This window comes from Odocoileus virginianus, chromosome 15, assembly GCF_023699985.2.
Source record: "Odocoileus virginianus isolate 20LAN1187 ecotype Illinois chromosome 15, Ovbor_1.2, whole genome shotgun sequence".
In the NCBI taxonomy this organism is placed as follows: domain Eukaryota; kingdom Metazoa; phylum Chordata; class Mammalia; order Artiodactyla; family Cervidae; genus Odocoileus; species Odocoileus virginianus.
The window spans coordinates 31007442-31030225 of NC_069688.1; the positions used below are offsets into that span (position 1 = coordinate 31007442).

General features: G+C 43.4%; 1 protein-coding gene across 4 annotated transcripts in view; it reads right to left on the reverse strand.

The window, feature by feature from the left end:
• The window catches only part of PAG1 (phosphoprotein membrane anchor with glycosphingolipid microdomains 1), a 159291-nt gene that overhangs the window by 33801 nt on the left and 102706 nt on the right, over nt 1-22784 (reverse strand). Inside the window, exon 1 of one of the 4 annotated variants that reach the window (XM_070477215.1) lies at nt 4367-4625. The exons of the other annotated variants lie outside the window; for them this stretch is intronic. The gene's annotated coding sequence lies outside the window, so the exon portion shown is untranslated. Of the gene's footprint in view, nt 1-4366; nt 4626-22784 lie in introns of those variants that run through there. 4 annotated transcript variants of the gene reach the window in all.

Sequence of the window (22784 nt, forward strand, 5' to 3'; positions counted from 1 at the left end):
GAAGAGATCTCTAGTCTTTCCCATTTTGTTGTTTTCCTCTATTTCTTTGCATTGATCACTGAAGAAGGCTTTCTTATCTCTCCTGGCTATTCTTTGGAACTCTGCATTCAAATGGGATCAGTTTACTCTCTCCTAATTCCTTCATCAAGTAAGATGTCCCCTAAGCATCCTGAATCAAGCCATATCAGCACAAATACATGAACAGTTTGGGGCACTCTCTCATGATTTTTTCAAGGAGATACTTAAGCCTATTTCTCTAATTCTCTTCCTACCTATCACAATAAAATTACATTCAATTATAGAATGCTGTTTCTTCAAACAGCATCCCATTGTCAGATCTCATGTGTACATATTTTATGAGCTTTTCAACATAGGGCAAAGCAGGACCATTCACTGATCTCAGCGAACATTTATTAAGACACCTGAATGTCCCACTAAGATGTGCTGCAAAAGATTATATTAGTGAAATAGCAGGTTTAGCCTAATAGTTGTACATCAACTCTTTCTCTTTTAGAATAGGCTTTACTGTTAGCTGCATTCATGACCAGCAATAATTCTAGTATTAAGAGCTTCTCAGGTGGCTTAGTGGGAGATGCCAATACAGGAGATGCAGGTTTGATCTCTGGGTCGGGAAGATGCCCCTGCAGAAAAAAATGGCAACCCACTCCAGTATTCTTGCCTGGAGAATCCCATGGACAGAGGGGCCTGGAGGTCTATGGTCCACTCGGTCAGAAAGAATTGACTACGACTTAGGGATACAGCACACACGTGCGTACGCACATGCCCACCCACCCAGCCACCCACACACTGCTCTATAAGAAGCACTGGTATCTCCCTACCCCTCAATTTCAGACTATTACGGGAACTTGTCACTTGGCCTTAAGAAAGGTGGGTACTTGAGTTTACAGGACTTCTGTCGGGGATTTTTTTTAGAAGTTGTGCTGGATAACTGTTTTGGACTGAAAACTCCAACATTTCTCATACTTTTATATCCATTCATTTCATGGTTTAATCAACAAGCGATTCGATCTTGAGAAAAACCCAAAGCCTTTTACTTTAAAAGCACATGCCACTTTCAACCACAAGGGGGCAGTGTAATTCTAGCCTCAGCCCTAATCAGCAGGCTTCTCCAGGAGAGACCTGCTATTCTTGCTGTTAGTGCCTCTGCTGAGCATTTTAATTGTCTTCATTAGCCTAGACCATCAGCCTCCCCAATCAAGTCCAACAAGAAAGAAAAACAAAAACTGGGTAAAATGAATGAAAGCTGCAGCCCAAATAATAACAAGTGCATGCTCAGCCGTGTCCGACTCTGTGACCAGTGGATTCTCCAGGCAAGAATACTGGAGAGGGCTGCCATTTCCTACTCCACGGGATCTTTCTTACCCGATCCAGGGATCAAACCCACATCTCTTGCGTCTCTTGCAATGCAGGTGGATTCTTTACCACTGTGCCACCTGAGAAGCCCAAATATCAGCTATTTATTTTTTTAGTCAAACACATTTAACAGGTGGATTCTGATACCTGCAAATCCTGTAACTAATAACTGTGTCGATTTTGGGATGGCCTGTGAGATTAGCTATGGCTCCTTTGAAGCCGGTTGAGGTCCGTAATGATGGTTATTATCATTTTACAGCTGTCCTAGTTGATTCATAATTATACATGATGGAAGCCACCTCCACGCATGACCCCTCACTGCTGCTGAAATAAGGAGGTTGAGGACCCATCCCCGTTGATACACCTCCTTCCTGGTTGTCACCAGGTGTGGGAACCATGCAGTAAAATGACACTTTACAAGCAACAGATTAACCAGAGACATTCAACAAGGGCTGAGGACCGAAATTCTCTGCTGGGTTTCTGTCCCATGAAGCAGAGTGGTGTACAGGCTACAGTGGCAAGAACCCCTCCATGGAATTCTGTTTCCTGAAAGACTCTTAAGCTAAAGTATCTGAATTCAGGTCACTTTGGCTTCAGACTAACGGGGCCCTGCTGTTGGTAAGCTGTGGACACTGAACTCCACGGGAGAGCCAAGCAGGACTGCTGTGAACACCGAGTCACCTCAGGCAACGCCTACTGTCCATGGGGGCCCTGCTAAGACCCAAGGGTCTCTGCCAAACCAGTGGCTGTAAAAATCACCCCGCTTCTCTTTTCCTGAGTCAGGGGAAACACACCCAAAGAGCAGAAGACAGCAAAGGTCTCCAAGATGAGATTTTTCTTGATGGTTTCTCAAATCATTTCACCATCACTCTGGAGCAATATCTTGACATTTCTTCCCGCAGCAACTTGGAGCACAAGAGAAACACTTGACGTCACCAAACTGGCCCTGCCATCACGGTTCATTACTGCTGCTTCCGCTGCTGCAGAAAGAGCCGAGCATTCATCCCCAAGGCAGGTTATCAATCCTTCAGGCCATCTGTCAGCCTAACCTGATTTCATCTTGTACACACCAACCCTATTGATCCCCACAGGAAATGGGAAATCTGACCCTCTGAAGGTGTGTGTGTGTGTGGGGGGGGCTCTCATTTCCAAAATACACTAAACTTATATTACAGAATATAGTTTACTGCTTATCAAAGTCCTGGAGCCATTTTGGTTTTGCCTTGAGAAAAGCAAGGTAAGGAATGCCTTCTAAGGTTATTGTTCTTCATATCCTGACTTGAAAACCAATTCCCAAGGTTCATTTTTTATTTTCAAACGTAAATCTCATGAGAAAACAGGAGAGGAGGAAGGGGGAGAGGAAGAGAGAATGATTTTGACAGACCGGGTGAGGAGCCCAGGTAAGGGGTCTTCAATTTGCATAAGCAAGTCTGAATGGTCTTTTTACAAAGTGTGCAGTTGGACCTTTTGGCTCTATTTCTTCCCGCCTTGCATGTTTGCTCTTCTGATCTGAATTAAAAGTTCCCTGAGGGCAGACACATATCCACCTCACATCCCACCATATTCTCAACGCCTCCATGAGCTGGAATATAGGACCCAGTCCAGAAATTTTTACATTTGTGTGAAAGGAAGATTCCCCACCTGACTCTCAAAAGGCAAGTTTAATGAATAATTTATCAGGTCAGGAAGAAAAGGAGAATTAAAAGACATGAGCACACCAAGCAAACAATTAAATAAGCCAAGGGTTTAACTGGCAAACTCTTAGTTCTGGAACGAACACAGACACCTGCCTTCTTTGTACTCTCACTGAAGCCCCTGGATGGTTCTTGACAAAGGCTTTCAGAAACAGTAAGAATTAGAAGAAATTCTTTTTCTCAGTCTTCTCAAATGAAACTGAGGGATAAGAGTTCAGAAGCTGGCCGGCCTGCCTGCCTACGTGGTGGGGAATCTCCATGGTGCGGCCTCCATCCTACACACGAGCAACTGGCTTCTCCCTGCATGCCTCCTCAGGGCCCTGAAGGGGCCAGGCTTGGAATAAAATCACAGCCATCTCCACCGTGTTCATAACCGTCAGGTGTCCACATGGCTGGGACACGCACAGACAGGTGCGGGCACAGGAGCCCTGGCATCCTCCCGGCAAGTTCAGCTTCACGCTGCGGTGACTGGTTTTCAGTACCGGAGAGAACACTCATTCTCCGCTGGTTTGCCCACTGCTCACTCCCAGTCTCGTCATCGTGGGCCTTCCTTCCAAGGGAACTAGAGCACTTTGCATCCCTGGCACCATCCGCTTTGCTGGAGCCCAGTGGGGATGTGGTGTTCACACAAGGGCTGGTTTACAGAGATGAGGACTTTTATTTATTTCTATTTTTAAAATTTACTTTGTTAAAGTATAGTTGATTCAGTGTGAACTTCTACTGTACAACAAAGTGATACAGATACACACACACACATTCTTTTTCATATTCTTTTCCATTATGGTCTAGCCCAGGATACTGAATATAGTTCCTTGTACTCCACACTAGGACCTTGTGGTTTATCCATTCTCTATATCATAATTTGTATCTACTAATCCCAAACTCCTAATCCACCCTTCCCCACCCCCTCCTCCCCCTTGGCAGCCACAAGACTGTTCTCTAGGAGGTCAGGACTTTTAGATCTCACTCTGTTAAGCACCACATTGCACTTTTTATTTGGTTTCAGATGCTCAGGTGATTCAGCCGCTGTTTTTCATAACAGTAAAAGACTTAACCAAGAAAACCCCCTCAACCTCTTTGTTCAAGAGGTTCAGAAATTCACCATGTGACATAAATGGCTCTCAAAGCCTCCACTCATGGATCATGATATTTAAAAGATCAGATTCATTGTAACACTTGGACTGAGGTTGGACAGCTAATTATAGACGCTCTAGTATCTGTCACATCCCAATTAGCTTTTACCAAGCCCTCACCTAACCCGGCTACCTCATGCAGACTGCACAACAACGGATGCTTACCCTGGGAAAAGGAAAGCTTCAGGATGGAAGAAGTAGAATTTCAGAGATTAGGCTGCCTTTAAGCCACGTCCCAGATGAATCCTAGCTCATAGTGCTGGCTTCCTTGTGAGTTAGATCGACCACACCCTCTGATGTACCCGGATGTAAGGGCGCTGACTTAACATTATGCCCAGGCACTAGCAAGAAGACAGCTCGACTTCCTCCTCAGCGGTTAACACATCAAGGCCATCTTTTACTCTCATGCTTCTCGCATTAAACAAAATAATAATAATTTTGTTATTTTTGGCCGTGCTGGGTCTTTGCCGACGTGCGGGCTTTTGTCTAGCTGCGGAGAGTGGGGGCTACGCTCTAGTTGCGGGGTGCACGCTTCTCCCTGTGGTGGTGGCTGCTCTTCTTGGGGAGCAGGGGCTCTGGGGCACTCAGGCTTCAGGAGGGGTGACACACGGACTCAGCAGCTGTGGCCCCGGGCTTCAGAGCACAGGCTCAAGAGTTGTGGCCACGGCATCTTCCCGGACCAGGAATCCCACCTGTGTCTCCTGCATTGGCAGGCAGATTCTTTACCACCGAGCGACCAGAGAAGCCCTCATCTTCCCTACGTTTTAAAAACATTAAGCATTCTTTAGATTATAAAACTGGTCCACAAAATATGTTTCACGGACTGCTAGAAAGCAAGATCTGCAAAAAACATCCCTGCAGGTTACTTGTCAGTGTTCCCAGAAACTACTTAGGGCTCGGGAGACAGAGCGACGGCTTAATCAGAATGAGTCAGAACTCGTTATTTGAAAATGGATGTTCTTGGGGCTCATCATCAAGGCTTCCTGCTGGAAGGGTGTGGGCAGTGGGTGCAGACTACTCAAGGAGTATGGCTCCCCAAGCCCCTTGTAGAAGATGCCACAAGGTCATGGTCTTTGCCGAGCGGAGCTTCTCAAATGGGGGGTCCTGGAGCAGAAGCCTCATCATCATCTGGGAGCTCGTTAAAAATGCAGAATTCTGGACCTTCCCTGAGGCTTATGAATCAGAAAGTCTGGGGTGAGGCTGGGCGAGCTCTGCTTTCACAAGTCCTCCAGGGGAGGTGATGCTTGCTGAAATTGGAGAAGACAGTTCTGGGACAGCACCTACGGCCTCTGCAGAACACCTGGGGATCTTGTTAAGCTGCAGATTCTGAATCCTGTAGGCTATTATTATTATTAGTTTAGTTTTAATATTTTTTAATTGGGGCTTCTTAGGTGGTGCTTGGATAAGGAAATGGCAACCCACTCCAGTATTCTTGCCTGGGAAATCCCATGGACTGGGAAGCCTGGAGTGCTGCCGTCCATGGAGTCCCAGCGTTGGACACGACTGAGCGACTGAACAACAGGTGGCGCTAGTGGTAAAGATCCTGCTTTTTGGTTGGGAAGATCCCCTGGAGGAGGGCACGGCAACCCACTCCAGTACTCTTGCCTGGAGAATCCCATGAAGAGGAGCCTGGTGGGCTACAGTCCGTGGGGTCGCAAAGAGTTGGACATGACTAAAGCCACTTAGCACACACACAGCACATGCGGTTGAAGTACAGTTGATTTACAATGTTGTGTTAATTTCTGTTATGTAGCAAAGTGACTCAGTTTTATATATATATACATTTTTCCTATTTTTTTCCATTATGGCTCATCTTAGGATACTGAATATAGTTCTCTGCGCTATACAGTAGGGCCTTGTTTATCCAATCTATGTGTAGAAGCTTGCACCTGCTAACCCCGACCTCCCACCCCACCCCCCGTCCCTCTCCCCCTTGGTAAACCACCCGTCTGTTCTCTTATATGTTCCTGTGAATCCTGCATTCCTACCTGGCCCACAGGCAAGGTCTAGGCTGCTGGTCTGAGGGCCGTGGATGAGTAATTCTACTGCAGATTTCCTCTTCCTTAACTAGGGTTGAAGGGTCATCCAGCCAGATTCCCATGCTGAAACTTGACCTTCATCTTACTCAGAGTTATGTGAGATGCGGTCAGAGCTCCCGGGTCTCTGGAGCCTTCTTGATTCCCACAGAAGTGCCCACACACAAGGCCGCTCTCTCCAGAGTCTAAGGAGATGGCAGTGAGCGGACGAGTCGCGGCTGTGCGGAGTCACAGGCCCAGCTCCCGCTCCATCCCTTCCCACAGCATCGCTGCGGAGCCCGAAATGAGCCCAAGCCTCTTGTGCCTCCGCTGCTCCTTCTGAAAAGTGAGGCCACTTAGAAGGTTTCTTTCCATTTCTGAGAAGAAGTGAAGTGAAGTGAAGTGATTCAGTCGTGTCCGACTCTTCGAGACCCCGTGGGCTGTAGCCCACCAGGCTCCTCCGTCCATGGGATTTCTCCAGGCAAGAATACTGGAGTGGGTTGCCATTTCCTTTTCCACCATCTCCGAGATCCTTTTATAAAAGAAGTTGCTGAGTCCTAAGTGCTGAGACACAAGTCCTCAGCGGGATCAATAGTGTCAACTCCCCGGGAAGCACAGTCTTAGTGATTCATGGAGAACATGATGAGGTCACACGTGTCTGGAGGGGACACCACGGGCGGACTTTTTCTTGGCTGCCCTGAGTCTTGGTTGTGGTGCGTCCTTTCTCTGGTTTCAGAATGGAGAGGCTTCTCTTGTGGTGGGGGGCGCGGGCTCTAGAAGGGCGCTGAAGCTGTGGTGCACAGGCTTAGCTGTCCCACAGCATGTGGGATCTTAGTCCCCCAACCGGGGATGGAACCTGTGTCCCCTGCATCGGATGGTGGATTCTTTTTTCGGGAGGAAAAAAAACACTTGACTGAGTCACAGCCAGCTGTAAACACGTCACTGTGAGACCACATGGATAGTGGGCTCTTAACCACTGGGCCACCAGGGAAACCCCCTCATGGGAGGTCTTTACGGTCAGTGTCCAGTGTCAGAAGTCAATCCCGACAACCCCTGAAACATCAACAGCACTTCTGACAACACGGGGCTTCCCGGGTGGCACAGCAGGTAAAGAATCTGCCTGCCAACGCAGGAGAAGCCAGAGGGGTGGGTTCGATCGCTGGGTCAGGAAGATCCTCTGGAGGAGGAAACGGCAACCCACTCCAGTAGTCTTGCCTGGAGAACCCCATGGACAGAGGAGCCTGGCGGGGTACAGTCCATGGGGTCACAAAGAGTTGGACACGACTGAGCGCGGCAGGCATGCTTGGAAGCACCAGCACTGCACACTGGCTGTAGGACTGACCCAAGTCTCTTCATTTTCTCATTCATGTCCAGTTGATACATTTGCACATTTACAATTCATATTTATAAAAGTCTTTCAGCAAAATGCAAGAATCAAATCAAAATATGAAGATTTTCACACACAGGTATGGAAAGAGAGGGTGCTGCTGCTGGAAGCTGCAGAGGCTTTTTAAGGCATTTGCCCCGAATCAGGAAAATCTTACAGGGAAAAGTTTGAAAGTGATCCATCTACTTTCCAATCTTAGTACTTGATAAGCCTGAGGTGATTCCAAAGGTGACAGAACATCCTGGAGACTACCTCTGTCTCCATTATTAAAGATGCTCAGCTCTTCGAGTTGGTTTCATTGGTCTCCTGACCTCCAACAGTTCTTACTCTTTGACTCTAAGGCATAAGCTCTATCTTACTCTTTGATACTCCATAATTCACTGAATGAATAACTGGTAAATATCCACTCTGTGACAAGCACTGCTTCATCTTCTAATCACACCTTGAATATGAGATGACACTGGTCTGATGCAATTCAGCTGTAAAATTCAACTGGCAAGAGGTGAAAAATCTCTAGAATTAAGTCCCTAATACGTAGGGCTTCCCTGGTGGCTCACATGGTAAAGAATCTGCCTGCAATGCAGGATACCCAGGTTGGATCCCTGGTTGGGAAGATTCCCTGGAGAAGGAAATGGTTACCTACTCCAGCATTCTTGCCTGGAAAATCCCATGGACAGAGAAGCCTGATGGGCTACAGCCTGTGGGGTTGCAAAGAATTGGACATGACTGAGCAACTAACACTTTCATTTTTCTTAACACAGAGATATATTTTGATCAAAGATGAAAAACAATTTACCATTGAATTCCAACCATGGGAAGTTAGGAAAAAACAACAGCCAAAAGTCCTTTCACTTCCACCATGGTGCATGAGAAGCCACATCTAGTTGCAATAATTGTACTGTGATTCTGTTTGGCTTGACAGCTGAGGCGCCATGGCATCGACACAGCTGCAATGCCCTTGGACTGATGTTGTTTCAAGCTGAGAACTGCCCTCATTGTGTCTGGAGGATTCCAAAGACAGCCTTTGCATGTTCACAGGGTGGATAGGACCGCCTCTGGGCGCCCACGCATGCACTCATCACAGTCAGGGTCAGCCAGCCACTGAGGATGGGTCAGATTCAAGGACCCAGGAGGGCAACTGTAAAGAGTACCCCCCATTCTGCCGACCCCGGACCCGGAATGCAAGAAAACTGCTTTCACTTTACAGTTAAAGCAAAGCTTGAAAAAAAAAAAAAAAAAAAAAAGATGTTCAGGAAAGAAGTGGTGCATGCATTTAAAATCCCATTAAGGCATAAGTGATGGAACAGAGCAAGTTACCTAGGGAGGAAAAAGGACGAAGGAAGAAGGTGAGAGGGCTGCGGGCAGATTGCAGACACACCGTGTGTGGAGAGAGGCCAGGGGAACAGACTCAGGACTTCTCTGGGAATTTTCTTCTGCCTTACCACTTTGTCTACAGCTGGTCTCACTCCACGGGGTACTTTGGGAATTTAAGAATGACGTGTATATGTACATGTCTACATACTTCAGTATATCTATTTTCTCCTTAGACCAATTTAGGGAAGGTAATACTCTGTGGATGGAGGTAGGGGAGGTGAGTGTAAGAGAATAGAAACCCCTGTGGAGATTCTGTTCTTACAAAGTGACTAAACATGGAAACTGTCACCTTCTTTGAATGAGGTCCCTGTTCATTAAAAAGGCCATTAATATCATGACAGCCAAACACATTGCAAACCAGATACAAAAGGCAATATGGAGTATTTGAGAAGATGTGGCAAGAAGATTTAAGATGTCACACACAACACACACATCCACACACAATGGAATATTACTCAGCCACAAACAAGAATGAAATAATGCCATCTGCAGCTACACGGATGGACCTAGATAGTATCAGGCTAAGTGAAGTAACTCAGAGAAAGACAAATACATGCTGTCGCTTACATGTGGAATCTAAAAAATAATACAAATGAGCCTATATACAGAATAGAGTCAGGCTCACAGACAGAGACAACAAACTTACAGTTACCAAAATGGAAAGCAGGGGTTGAGGGGGAATAAATTAGGAGTTTGGGATTAACAAAGACATACTGCTAAGTGTAAAATAGATTAGCAACAAAGATTTACTGCATAGCACAGAGAAGTAGGAAATAATCTGGGAAAAAAACCCATATATAACTGAATCACTTTGCTGTACCCCTGAAACTAACACAATATTATATGTTGACTATATTTCAATTGAAAAATGTTGTTTCAAAATAAAAGGCAATATGGGGGAAACTGTAGGGTCCTGAGTAGACATGACAAGTAGAACAGTATCTCACTCATGAGCACGAGAATACTTTCTCAACTTTGATGGCTGAGCGTTCTGACTAGGGCCCCACTGAACAACCAGCATTGCTGGTATCAGCAGGCGTGGCCTCCAGGCCCCCTCCATCCATCAGCCCCGCTGGTCTCACGTGGCTTCCTTCTCAGGCCCCGTGAGAGCATCAACCGTTGTACACATCCTCCCAGGACTCCTCAGTCCCGCTCACAACCCCTGGGACAAGTGTTATACTGCTGATGCCCAGACCTGACCCTCAGATATTCTGGCAGATATTTGAGGTCCAAGAATCTGTGTTTTTAACGTGTGTCCTAAGTGATCCTGAAGTCAGCTGTTCACTGAAATCCCTGGGCTCAAAATTTGCTACAAGCCCTAGGGAATCCCAGTGAGGTGGGAGTTACTCTTCAAGTCTTTATAGACATTTAGAATTACTGAAAACTGACATAGCATTTGGCCAGGGGAATCACCGTAGACGGAATTAGGAAAGAGTGAGAGGAACATCTGTATGAATATGGCTTCTACAAGCTGTATCATTTTCATTGGTTCATCCTAGAAAAGGTAAAATCTATTCCCGTGCTGGAGTCCCAGCAGGCAGGGGTAGTGGAATTCTGAAATCCACTGGGAGACCTCTGCAGGGCATTTTCTTCCTTACAATGCCACGTAGCTAATGTGATTATAAGACCTAATGAACTGAGACTAATGCAATTTTGAAAATCTTCATAGCTAATGAAAATCACATCTTCTCCCTTAAGATTCCCCCCCTCCTTTTTCCTGTTTGTAAATCATGAATGAAATGAAGTCATGGGTTAAGGCTGTGTTTAGGAAAAGTCTTTTATAATTTGTAGACTTTGACATTTTACATGTCACAGTGGTCTCCAAGTGGAAGGGTCACATTTGGAATTTACATTAGATGCCAATAAAATGTAAACTTTTTGGAGAGACCTAGAATATGGGTTTATAACACTGATATTTAAAAGAGAGTTGTTTCTCCTGCTAGTTCAAAGAATTTTGTAGGTCACGGTGTCAATGTTGTCATTCTGCCCTAATTTTCATTTTTTTTTCTTGAAATCAGAGAGCAATAAAATGAAAGCTAATATCAGGGCATGGCTTTGACCTCACCCCACCCCCTGCTCCACACTGCTCTGTCCTATGTTTTTACCCCCTCTGGGGAAGGAACATTTCAAAGGCATAAAATTGAGAAGCAGAGGACTGGGCCATGCTGAAACGGTAGGGTGGGGGAGGTACGCCTTAGAGACGCATTGTGGTAAATTCAAGAAAAGGTGCCAGCCACCTCTACCCAACTGACAAGTTACTCAGTTTTAACTTTTATTTGTTAATAAAAGAAACACAGATATTTATGGAGTATGCATGCATGATTAGTGGCTTCAGTTGTGTCCGACTCTTTGTGACCCTATGGACTGTAGTCCACCAGGCTCCTCTGCCCACAGGGATTCTCCAGGTAACACCGGAACGGGTTGCCAAGCCCTCCTCCAGGGCATCTTCCCGAGCCAGGAATCAAATCCACGTTTCTTATGACTCCTGCGTTAGCAGGCAGGTTCTTTACCCCTAGTGCCACCTGGGAAGCCCAGATAAAACTATTCAGAGCCTAAAAAATGGAATATGGGAACTCAAAGAAATGTCGCACCTGGAGTCAAAAATTTGCGTTCACTCTTCTCCACCACGGAGACTGTGAGTAGCTCTGATTGTGCTAATAGCACAGACCTTAGCATGTGAGCGGTGTCTCCCTAGAGGTGTGGAGTGTGCAATGCGTAGGCATAATAGCAGCTCTGTAGATGCAGACTGTGGAAATACAACAGTGGACTTTGATCCTGAGAAGGTCACTATTTATTTCTCATGCTTCTACTATAGGAAAACTTCAAGAAAAATATACTTAGAAAATGGAACAATTAGGTGTGTTTTCTGGACAAAAGGAAAACTCGCTTAGAAAAATCAAAGTAGTCACACCTATTTATTGCTATTGGGAAAAAAAGTTAGCAGTTATCATTTTAGTTCATTAGATTAAAAAAATCTAAGCCAAGTGGCTTCATTCCAGTTCTTTTGGTAAACAATTATTTCTAATGGTTATGTGATTTCTCAATACTGTTTTATAAAAACAGTACATTATGATACTTTAAATTTCAGAGAGTCTTTTTTACATTATTTTTCTTAAGCCTTTCTCCAAACTCTCTGAAATCCTAACTCATCCAGTTTTTTTAATACATTGTCATATTATATTAAGAACAAGCAAATTTTAGTGACAACTGGTCCACTGGCAGCCACTGACACATTGTGCTTCATCTTACTGAGAATATGACTGAGAATAATCATATGTATGATATATATGATCATCATATATAGAATATATTAATATTTATTAATGTATACATATATATGTGTGTTTAATTATGGTCTTGAATTGCATTTCTTTCATGATTAATGATGTCAAGCACTCTTTCATATACCTGTGGTCATCATATGTCTTTGTTGGAGAAATTTCTGTTCAGGTTTTTCGTCCATTGTTTAACTGAGTTCTTTTACTATTGAGTTATAGGAGTTCCTGTATATTCTGTATATTTTGGAATTCCTGTATATCTTGGAATATAATATAATTCCTGTATATTCTGTATATTCTGCAATATAATATATTCTGTATATTCTGGAATCCCTGTATATTCTGGAATATAATATAGTGTAATATGGAATAATATAATATGGAATATAATGTATTCTGGAGCTCCTTTCCAGATATAAAGTTGGTAATATTTCCTCCTTTTCCACAGGTTGCCTTTTACTCTGTGGCTTGTTTTCTTTGTTATGCAGAAGATTTTTTTGACTTTGATGTAATTTCACTTGTTTCTTTTTACTTTTGTGGCTGTGCTTTTGGTGTCATATTCAAGAAATCATTTCCTAGACCAATAACATGATTTCTTCGATTTCTTCTGATAGATTTACAGTGTCAGGGCCTACATGCTAAAGATTTCAATCCATTTTGACTGGATGTGTGGGTATGGTGTAAGATAACGGTGCAATTTTATTTTTTCACATGTGGATATCCATTTACACCCAGCACTATTTGTTGAAGAGACTATCCTCTTCCTACTGTGCAGTATTGGCAGATTTGTTGAAAATCAACTAACCATATATGTGCAGGTTAATTTGGGGGATTTTTACTGTGTTTCATTGGTATATATGCCTGTTTTATGCCAGTACCACACAGTTTTAATTATGTTTGCTTTGTAATGTATTTTGAAACAGGAACCTGAAGTTCATCACAGGATGAATTCATAAAGAAAATCTGGTTATATGTATACGGTGGAATATTACTCAGCTTTAAAAACAGAAGGAAGTAATCAACGCAGAAAGAAACCAGATTCTTTACCCAGATAGATTATTACACAATAGTAAGAATCTGGAAAAGAATGAATATTTGTGTATGTATAACTGAATCATTCTGTTGTACAACTGAAACTGACACAACATTGTTTATCAACTATACTCCAGCTAAAAAAAAAAAAAACAGAAAAAAAAGAACAACTTTAGACATTCTGTGACACTCACTACCACAAGTCCTTGACTCTGTAGCCAGGATCCAAGGTGCCAAGGTGCAGGATTCCAGCACAGTCACCAGCTAGTACTGCTCTCTCAGATTGTGTCATAGTAGCTGCCACTGTAAGATTAGGCAGGGCAGGGATAGGCTGAAAAATCAAATTCCAATCTTTCACATTATTAACCGAGTTGTAATCAGACGCCTTTTCCCCTCATTTATCACCAGGTATGGCTTTTAGATGAACTGAAGGCTACCTTCTTGCCAATGCAAACTGGAAGACAAATATCCTCTATCTTGTGGCTGACATTGTCCACTGTCACGAGCTAGTGGGTAGATTGGAAAGCAGCTGAACCCACTGACTGATTAATGTCATAAAAGGTGGCTATTATCAAATATTAACAGAGGGAACTGTCATGATTTATCTGTATTTTTTCTGTAAAACTATGAATTATATTGTTCTATTGTGTAGTGTATAAAGCTTTGTGTGATTAACTCAGAGATTTCAGTGCTTAGAAGGTGTTTTTTTTTTTTAATCCTGGTAAGTTAGTTTTCTTTTTCTTATAAAAACTAATATACATATAAAAATCATATTTCCTTTTCTCTGGCTGGAAGCTAAATGCTGTAATTATCCTTCAATTATAGCAATTACCTTAGTCTAGCTCTTTCTTTCCTCTCTCTACCACCAACCCCAATTATAAATTTTTGATTTCACACATTTCGCAGTCTTATAGAAGTGTTTTTATTATAATAACCTCAATATTTCTTAGAAGCAGATCTTAAATTTCTAAATATTGTATATATGAAGCTTTATATTTAATTGCCATGTACTATTCCTTTATGGATTTAAAAAACTTTCAATGTCCAGATGCATTTTTAAAAAAGCAAAGGATGAAAGAAAGAAGGAAGAAAGGAAAGAAAGAAGATCTCACTAAATTAATCTTTGGGATCATAAGTTCTGATCTCTACTCAGAGAATAATGAAAGGAGTATTCAGATGATATATGAGATGCAGACTAAGATGATTAAAATCAAACTACCTTTATCCTAAAGGCTACAGAGAATTATTAAATTCTTATAAATTAGACTAGAATATTCAACCCTGGCTATACATTAGAATCACTTGGGAAACCTTTTACAACATCCTAATGCCCAGGTCTAAGCCCAGAAATTGACTTAATTAAGTAGAGATTTGGTCTGGATATTTATAGTTGTAAATGTGTCCCCAGAACATCTGAATATAATTTTGGCTGAGAATCACTCACCTAGACTATTCATTCATACTTCTAAGCTCTTAACTGACAAATGCTACTTCATCTAATTTCCTACAGTATTGGAACATAGCATAGTCAGGATATGACAATATAAAACAGATATAGTTCATCTTTCCTCTTCCCATACAAGTCCACACTGGGAACCACGCAAAGCAAGTTTTTTGCAGCACTTGTATAACCTCAATACCCAGACCCAAACATAGCATGTATAGTCTATTCCAGAAGGTAGAATCTGACCTTGCAACATAAAGACACAGACTCAGAAGTGCGTTGAGCTATGTTGATTGTCTGCTAGATTATGCCTACATGTTTATCTGTGCATCTCTCAAATATGGATCTAGAAGTTGTAAGACTGAACATAATTCATTGGCTAAATTAAAATAGCATTTTCAAAGTATTTTCAAATGTAAAGATTTCAACAAGAAATTCTGGTCTGTTACTGGTTCTCACATGCTGTTTTTAGGTTGCATGTCAGTTGATCTAAACACTCATTAAAATTATCTGTCATTTACAAAATGATCCATAATTCTCAGAGGTAAAGAATGTACTAGGAGGGTAGATTATTATGACAATACCTTTCTTTATGTTTTCAGCTACTTTAATTTTTCTCTTGATCTTCATTACTTAAACAGACACAACACACTGTTCAGGTCATTTTAACAAGCAGCTTACTGAAAGATGACCATGCGTCAGGCAGGCCCAAGCCCTCCCAGCTTCAGCTGGTTCCTTAGTTTCCTAGGCCATGACGTTTCAAACCTCTGGGCTATTTCTTTCTAGCTCTTGGACATACTGAGTAAAGTGAAAGTTGCTCAGTTGTGTCTGACTCTCGGTTGATTCTATGGACTGTAGTCTGCCAGGCTCCTCTGTCCATGGAATTCTCCAGTCCAGAATACTGGAGTGGATAGCCATTCCCTTCTTCAGGGAACGTTCCCAACCCAGGGATCAAACCCAGGGATCAAACCCAGGTCTCCCGCATTGCAGGTGGATTCTTTACTGTCTGATCCACCAGGGAAGCCCCATTCTTTTATACTAGCTGTTTATCTACTGGAATAATCATATTTTGGGCCATCATACCACTGATTTCCCCTTCCTTTTCTTCATCCTGTTCAAGTATCATGTTCTCAGAAAAGTCTTCTCTGACCAACCATCCTACAGCCCTCTTGTGCGTCCCCAGCTCAGCCTTATCCCATCACCCCCTCTTCCTTTCCTGATGTGTGTGTGTATGCCGAGTCACTTCAGTCGTGTCCAACTCTTTGTGACCCAATGGATTGTAGCCCGCCAAGCTCCTCTGTCCATGGGATTCTCCAAGCAAGAATACTAGAGTGGGCTGCCATGCCCTCCTCCAGGGGGACATTCCTGACCCAGGGATAGAGCCCATGTCTCTCATGTTTCCTGCACCAGCACACAGGTTCTTGACCACTAGTGCCACCTGGGAAGCCTTTCTTGATACTTCATCTGAAAGCGTCTTATGTACTGGTCTTAGCGTTCATGGTTGGAGGATGCACTCTAGAACACACAGCCTCCCTGAGCACAGGATCTATGTCTTGACAGCAGTGACTGCAGCACCGACAACAGTCACACGCACTTAGTAAGTATCAATGGCATGAATGAATGCATGCCTTTGCAGTCTTACCAAGAATAGTTCCCGAAACAGTCCTGTACTTCTTAAGACTGAAACTGCTGAACAGATACTAAATGAGTGGGTACAGCTGCCACTTTAACCTATAGCTCCCCTCACAATATGCACGTGTTAGGATTTTAACTGGACCCACAGTGGCAGCCACGTCTGCACAGAAGGCGAGTTGCACCCTGTGGCTTTGTTGGCTCTCAGTTTCTGCCAGAGAGAGCTTTTCTTTTTGCAATCTTGGCTGTTCCTTTCACTTCCCAGCAGAAAGCGGCTAGACGTTAATGCCTGAAACTGCACTTCTAATGGTCTGTAGAGGTTTCTTTAGACCACTTTACTGGGGGTAACTGTGTTTACCTAGCATAGGGTCCTCAGTCTACCATGCAAACATTTTGGGGTTTCTTGCTATTGTTCATCCCCACACATGTCTGGCTTGGGATGGAAGTTACATTGCAAATAGAATCCACTTAATGTTGGTGGGTGTGTTACAGCCTGGGATCTTTTGTCAGTAATCTTATCCTTCCATTACAACCATGTGATACGAACAGTACTGGCCAGGAAGTCAGCTGTCATGTCTCCAGGACAAATTCTCTTGACATATGGAATCGACAGTTGGAAACTGCCTCTATTTCGAGGCTCTTCTGTTTGGTCTGGGTTAGCACTTTAAGCCATATTGATACCACACTCTGCCAGCCTTCCAAACAGGCATCTAGGTTTGCATGTCAGCTCCATTCAGCATCTTCAGCATTTCCGTTTTACATTCAGTGTAGAAAATTCTATTTGCTGTCACTAACAAAGGCAGTTACATTTGTATCTTGTGAAACATGCATAGTTTGGTGCCCTTGCTCAGAAAAGGCACCTGATAAATAAATATTCATTCCTTCTGTTGCTTTCCTGGCTATTTTAACAACTTATTTTATTCAAAGATACACTTAAAGAAGAATCTGCATCTGTTAAAAACTCAGCGTACCTAAAGTACTCATGTACACCCAGCATCTGGTTATTTTTCTTTGTCAGCTAACTAGAGTTATGTTAAAGTCAAACTATAAATTGTAGTAAGTATCAGAAAAAGTTGCTTCAGTGCAAGACGTCCAATGACTTTATAAGTTCTAAGAGATCTTGCTTTAACCAAATCCAATGTATATAAAAATTTGTATTCATAAGAGTGGTATTATGAAATAATATGAATATTTTTCACAGATACTATTTTAAATGATGATTGATTCAAATTTCTTTAAGATATAATGCGATTTCAAATAGCTTTTCACAGAAACGTACAGGAACCTATGTAATGCCATAGAGGAGGCCATGAACAGACACAAAATCAACCCAGAAACTGATGATTGCTTCTCAGCAGTGATACAAGGCTGTTCAAACTACAGGGCTGGGGCTGATGGGAAACTGCAGTGAGGGAGTCAGGATGACCACACCTGAACCCCTGATGAATCTTTAAGCCATGCAAAGAGGCACAGCCGGATACTGGGTTGTGTGATGTAAGAGGAGGTGGGAACTATGAAGCCATCCTGCCAAAAATGTGGACCTGAACTGACTAAGCCTCCTGACTTGTCACCAGGCTTCTACTTATTTTTATTTTCACTTATTTATGTTTTTTAAAAACTTATTTGTCTGTGCTGGGTCTTAGTTGTGGCACACAGGATCATTAGTTGCAGCATATGGGATCTAGTTCCCTGACCAGGGATTGAACCCTGGCCCCCTTGCATTGGGAGCTTGGAGACTTAACCACTGGACCAACAGGGAAGTCCCTATTTATTTTTTAATTCTATCACTTAAATGTGCTCAGTCATTCAGTCACGTCCGACTCTTTGTGACCCTATGAACTGTAGCCAGCCAGGCTCCTCTGTCCATGGGATTTTCCAGGCAAGAATACTGGAGTGGGTTGCCATTTGCTTCTCTATTATCCTTTAAGAAGCCAAAGAATAATCAAGGGTGGTGTCTACTCCTGTCCTTTAACTCACATTCACAGGATTGTGAGGTTTGTGCACAAGCTTCTATAGGTGACTATATTTATTTAAAAAAATCAACAAATTCTATACGTGCAACTTGAGTAACCACCCATAATGACTGTCCTCAATGTGTCCATAAGAATGCCATCGTATTGAATGGAAGGAAATGAGAATGACAGTTTGGTGGTAACTACACATTGAGATGGAGAAGGCAATGGCACCCCACTCCAGTACTCTTGCCTGGAAAATCCCATGGACGGAGGAGCCTGGTAGGCTGCAGTCCATGGGGTCGCTAAGAGTTGGACACGACTGAGCGACTTCACTTTCACTTTTCACTTTCATGCATTGGAGAAGGAAATGGCAACCCACTGCAGTGTTCTTGCCTGGAGAATCCCAGGGATGGGGGAGCCTGGTGGGCTGCCGTCTATGGGGTCGCACAGAGTCGGACCTGACTGAAGTGACTTAGCAGCTTAGGACACATTTGAGAAGATACTCCCAGAGCCTCCCTCCTCTCCCTGGCTGTGAAACACAGTAAGTCCCCTACACACTAATGAGTTCCCTTTCAGGAATGAGTTGATAAGTTCAATTTGTTCGTAAGTTCAACAAAGCCTAGGTACCCAACTAACACAATTGGCTATATAGTATTAGACTTAGTAGGTTTACAAAACTTTTCACACAAATAACACATTAAAAAAAACACACACAAAAACAAAGCAAACGTTTAAAGTCTTACAGTACAATACCTTGAAAATTACAGTATACAGTACCGCAGCTGGCACACAGGGGCTGGCATCGAGTGAACAGGCAAGAAGAGTCGCTGACTGGAGGAGGGAGTGGAGGTGGGAGATGGCAGAGCTGAAGGGTTGTCAGCAATAGGCGATGGAGGGCAGGCTGCAATGTCAGCCACACCTGACTTGACGGAGCACACACCTGCATCTTCGAAAGATGCAACTTGGAGATTTGTATGTAGGAGACGCACTGCACTGTGATCCTTGTTCTTTGGAGTTCAGTCTTAGGCTTTATTCCTTATTTTGCCTCATATTTTCTTCTTGACATTTTAGCCATACCCGTAAGTTCAATTCCCTTTGTGTTTCCTTGATTCCCTATTTGTTGTTCTGTTGTTTAGTTGCTAAGTCATGTCTGACTCTTTTGTACCTCCAGCCAAAACCTCTGTGCTGAGCTCTGGAGTCCAGGCCCAGCTGCCATGGGCCCACCCCGCCAGCATGCTTTCAGGTCCCCGGCTTCTGCACATGTGCCTGCTGGACCCCTCTCTTGACCCCCATCCCTCTGTGAATGGTGCTACTACCTTCAGTTCCCTGTGCAAGCTCGCCTTCCAGGGTCCTCCCTTTTACTACCCTCTCAGTTCTCCCCCATGTCCAATCCAACACAGCAAGCCCTCTTGGTTTCATCTCCAAGATGCCTTTCAAATCCCTCTCTTCAACTGGTCCTTGTCTCTGCATCCCCAGGGTGCAGCCCCCTCCTCAAGCTACAGAATCTTTTGTCTTGGTTACCAGATTCATCCTGCTGCCTTCCTGCTCCTTCTTCAAACCCCAGCCAGGAGGATCTTTCCAAAAAGAGAATCTGATCACACCAAGTCCTCTGCTTAAAACCCTTTAATAGTTTTCCACTGATCAAAGCATACAGGAAATGAATTCACATCAAGTAGCTGCACTTCCTGCAAGTTCTGGATGTGGCCTCCCTCCTTCTTCTCACTCTACTGTCCACCTGTCTCCATCTCACTCACTTAGTCCTTATCCAGAACCGCTTCAACCCCACCTGAGCCCTTCTCCTAGTTAAGTTCTACCCTCCATCAGATGCCAGGAAGGCCCTCCCATGCACAAGGCCACTGCTCATTGCTACATGCATTTCTCTTTCACAATGCCTCTTTTTCCTATGCCCACGTATTCGTGCCACAGGTTTGACTAATACTTGCCGTACCTTCCAGATTGTATGGGAACCCTATTATGAAATTGCACCTGAAGTACTAGTCAGTAGACACTGTACTTTGTCATCGAGTGGTACTTGGCAGTCTCTCCTCCAGTCATGCTTGGGTAATCTTGCTGAATCCGGAGATGCTAGTCTGTATTGGTTTTTGTTTGGTTTTGTTTCCATAGTTAGTTGTGATGTACGAGGTCAGATTTAAAAGGCCCACATGCACAGGGCCTGGCAGGTAATGTAAACACTGAGGCAGGCCAGGTTACCATGTGGAAATATTTTTCTCCTTCTCAAGGAAGCATGGTGTTTCTCATTTTTCTTTAAAGATGTGATCTGCTCATTCTAACTTCCATTTTTTCTTTACTTTAAGAAAACCACAGGACAAAACTAATGGGAAATGGTGATCACTACTCAATTTGATGGTTGGGGAATAACAAAGTGGGGTGGGGCTGGGGCATATTATTCTTCTACGCCCTCCAAGTTGGGTGTGGGCTGCCATTCTTTCAAGAGACAAAAGGAACAAAGTTCTCTAGTTTTAAAATATAGAATGTATATACGTGTGCCTGCGTACTAAGTCACTTCAGTCTTTTCCAACTCTTTGTAACCCCATGGACTGTAGCTCGATAGGCTCCCGTGTCCCTGTGTCCATGGGATTCTCCAGGCAAAGATACTGGAGTGGGTTGCCACTTCCTCCTCCAGGGGATCTTCCCAACCCAGGGCTCGAACCTGTGTCTCGTGTCTCCTGCTTTGGCAGGCAGGTTTTTTACCACCTGGGAAGCCCATATAGATATGTGAAATAGAACTAGTATTCAAGTTTTATTAATCATCTTCTAAAATCTGAAGGGTTAAATAGATTGTTTACTAAATTTGTGGATGGCTTTCAATTAAACAGGGGTTCCAACAACTCTTAAGGCATATACTTAATATAAAATGTTTAACATATTATAAATCCTTTACCATAGTAACATTAAAAACCCGAGACTGTCCACAGATCTGTGAGATTGAGTCCAACATATCTGCATTACATTTTAATTTGTAAAAAATAAAGTTGCAGGAATTTAAGATACTTGCAGGGTTTGCAAGGGTAAATTTTTCTTATCTTGGATTTAGAAACCTTTCTACAGCTTCTAGTTTTTCAAAAAAATGTCAAAAATAGGGAATTCCCCTTAAAGATATTATATATAAATAAAGTTATCAAATTTAGAATAGCAAGCCCCAGATGGTCTACCAGCATCAACGAAACCACTTTCCTTGCCAACATGAATTTCAGAAAGCAGAAATCATTCTCAGGCATACAGAGACAGACATCAAGTCCACAAATACTTGCGGCCATATGCTCAGTTCCAGGTTAGGTACTTTTTTACACAGCCCATAAAACATTACTTTAAAAACAAACACTGAGTGTTCAGAATGAACACTGTTTAGCTGTTATGGAATGAGAAACCCATGCTTTTGTGTTTTAGAGGGAGAGATGGTGGTGAGTTCACACATGATGGGTAGAATTTAAAAGCACAAGCAAGGATATCAGCAAACCTGTCTGGACTGGGTAGCTTTGGACTTTTTACCTTCTATTGCCTTTTTCTTTCTGATAATCTGTTTAACCTACAGACTTCCTTGGTAGCTCAGGTGGGAAAGAATCGACCTGCAATGCAGGAGACCTGGGTTCGATACCTGGGTTGGAAAGATCCCCTGGAGAAGGGAATGGCAACCCACTCCAGTATTCTTGTCTGGAGAATTCCATGGACAGAGGAGCCTGGCAGGCTATGGTTGGTCCACGGGGTCACAAAGAATTGGACACGACTGAGTGGCTAGTACTTTCACTTCACTTTCCTTTAACCTTGAATTTCTGGGATTCAATATTTGGGACTACGAATGTGACAGAATCATCATGGAAATATAAGTGTCTTCATAGGATCATGGTTGATGGAGTAGGAACTGAGCCATATAGAGTTTCCCATCATCCCTATCCCCACCCTTGACTCCCCATCACTCAGAGAGAAAGTGAGAGAGATGAGGATGAGAGCCATGGGTCTCGATCACTCCACCATCAGGACTTTCTAAAATCATAAAAAAAACTGCAGTAGAGTGGAAACTCAGGGCTTGAAAGCTAAGTGTAAGCCGATAGACAGCTTTTTGAAGGTCTTGGTGCTCCTGGAGAGTGGGGGGCTGGGCGATGCAAGCTGGGCTCAGGCTGCAGGGCCCAATGATCATGTAACATATGTTTGTTGTTGCTGTTGTTGTTGCTGAGTTGCCAAGTCGTGTCCGACTCTTTTGCTACTCAATGGACTATAACCTTCCAGGCTCCTCTGTCCATGGGATTCTCCAGGCAAGAATATGGAAGTAGGCTGCCATTTTCTTCTCCAGGGGATCTTCCCAACCCAGGGATCAAACCTGCGACTCCTGCATTAGCAGGCAATTCTTTACCTTAAAGAGCTTCAAGTTCCACAGTTATAAAAAGCAGACACCATCCTCAATGAACATTTGCCCTATTTCTATACTGTACATTCCTGAATAACCTTTG